Raw genomic sequence first — 2,271 nt, forward strand, 5'->3', positions numbered from 1 at the left:
TAAGCACTCACCCTTGAAGCGTGAGTTCGAGTTGTTCGGACTTCGTTTATTTTGAGTAGTTTGTCGCGAGAAAGCGTAAATCCACAATTTAATTAACCAAAATATGACTGCTTTGGTTAAAATAAATAAAGGGAGGGACTGAAATGGCTTAAAATGAATTAATGTTTGAGGATTAGAGTGATTTTGTTAAGAAATCTCCATGGGAGGGGCTGTTTTGTTTAAAATACACCAAAGTTTTGGGGAAAGTAGTCGTTTTGAATAAAAGGGTTCAACATAGGTGTTTAATGTGTTTATTTTGAAAAATCAAAATGATTTAGGGCTTTTATATAAAGGAATCTCATTGAGGGACTGATTGTGTTTAAGTCGTCCAAACTTAATAAAATTAGGGCTTTTTGTGCCCGTTTCTTTTGTTGATCGGGGGAATGGAACGGAACGAACGAAGCAGATAAAACACGAACGAATGAAAGGGAGATGCGAATGAACAACCGGCGGGCAAGGAGGCACGAAGGTGGCGGCGCTACATCTGGGCCCTTGCTCGTCGCCGGTCACGAAGAGAGTCGAAGGAAGGAAAAGCTCGCAGGCGGCTAATCCTGCTGTCTTGATCGATCGATCGTGAAGAGGAATCGTCTCCGGGGTTCGACGAGGCCGAAGGGGTGGAAAGGGGGAGGCAACGAGGCTTCTATGGCCTCAGCGGGTGCAGCGAGGAGCTGCTCAAGTAGCAAATCGGCTGCTTGCTTCGGTTCCAACAGCGATGTGCGAAGGGAGGGTCCGAGGGTGAGGAACGAGAGACAAAGGAGGTCCGATGGGAGTCCGGTCAGCAGCAATACGTCGCAGGTGAGGGCCTCGGTGGTGTTTGCTCGATGGGAAGAAGAAGAGAAATGCGAGAGGTGTTCGAGGTTGCTATTTGCTCGATAATCACCAGGTTTCCCCCCTTTTTTTTGGCAGTCCCGATCAACAACAGGTAAAAAGTTTCTTTTGGGATTTTGTTTGTCTCTGTTCACGGGAAAGGGGTTGTAGGGGTGGTGAACATCGACATGAGCCATAGAGGGGTGATTTGGGTTTGATTTTTGACAGGGAATGGAATGAAGAACAAATGATGGTGATGTTGCTCTTGTGTTTGCAATGAACACGAAAACACCCACTTCAGTGGTGTGTTCTTGGCTGGAAATGAAGAAGAATGAGAAAGAAGAGAGATGAGAGATGAGGTGAAGCTGTGAACGATTGAAGATAGTCTTAAGGGTAAAATTTCTCAGATTTCTCTATGATTTGGTTGCACCATTGAGATCCAATTTGAGTGTTATTCTTCTTTTGGTTGAATGATCACTAGATGGAATGGCAGCAATCGAAGGACAAACAGAAGAAATAGATGGCCTTTGTGTGTGATTGAAGTGAAAGTGTGATTAATTGAAAGATGAAGTGTGTAAGGAAGTTATGGTTTTGGCTGTCAATTGAAATAGGAAAGAGTTGTGTGTACAATTGTCTTTCTGTATGGTTGTCTTTGTGTGTAGCTTTGTATTAGCTTTGTGTAGCTTTGTATTAGCTTTGTGTGTAGTTTTTGTATAAAATGATTTGTTTACTTTGTGAGAAAGCTTAGGCAAGTTAAGAGGTAGAAGTAACATTTCCATTTGGCTGTCAATTTATTTAAGAAGTGTATTTGTTTTTAAATTGGCAAGCAATGTATTGATTTATTGGTTTAATTATTTATGTATTTTGTTTGGATTTAGAAACAATGTAAAACTCCAATTATTTGTTCATTTGGGTGTGTATTTGAAGTATAGTACTAGTTTTTTATGTTGTCATGTAAATATATGCAACATATATATAAATCGAAATTTATATGTTAAAATTGTTAGAAATACTAATTTATTATGTCTTGATCTTTAAAGTCGTCTTTGATACATATACAAATCATGTATATATTAGTGTTGTTGAAATGTTATAATTTTTCTAAGATATATACACTATGATTAAAATTTGTTGCTTTTTAGACACATGTATATAGTATATTTTATGAAAACTATACCAAATTCTTATGATTGTTCATAACTTATGTTCCATGCACAAATGTATATAGTTGAACACGAATTTAGAAATATAGGGCTATTTTCATCGTTAAAATCCACATAAACCGGATTTGGATTTGTATATTATTTTGGAATACATTACCAATAATAGAAATCATATCGAAATAAATAGTTTAAGGTTTCGCGATTAATAAATCTGAAAACGTCTGATTTTTCAACTTTTATAAATATTTTTACTAAAAATATT

At 37.4% G+C, this 2,271-nt stretch overlaps 1 long non-coding RNA gene across 1 annotated transcript; it reads left to right on the plus strand.

Moving 5' to 3' along the window:
* Positions 1-401: 401 nt before the first annotated feature.
* Positions 402-1,697, plus strand: LOC145158510 (uncharacterized). The gene is made up of 3 exons (XR_013737283.1): positions 402-961; positions 1,075-1,239; positions 1,328-1,697. It is a non-coding gene; the product is annotated as an uncharacterized LOC145158510 (long non-coding RNA).
* Positions 1,698-2,271: the final 574 nt, after the last annotated feature.

This window comes from Lactuca virosa, chromosome 1 (assembly GCF_052849685.1).
Source record: "Lactuca virosa cultivar CGN04683 chromosome 1, Lactuca_virosa_CGN04683_v6, whole genome shotgun sequence".
NCBI classification, from domain to species: domain Eukaryota; kingdom Viridiplantae; phylum Streptophyta; class Magnoliopsida; order Asterales; family Asteraceae; genus Lactuca; species Lactuca virosa.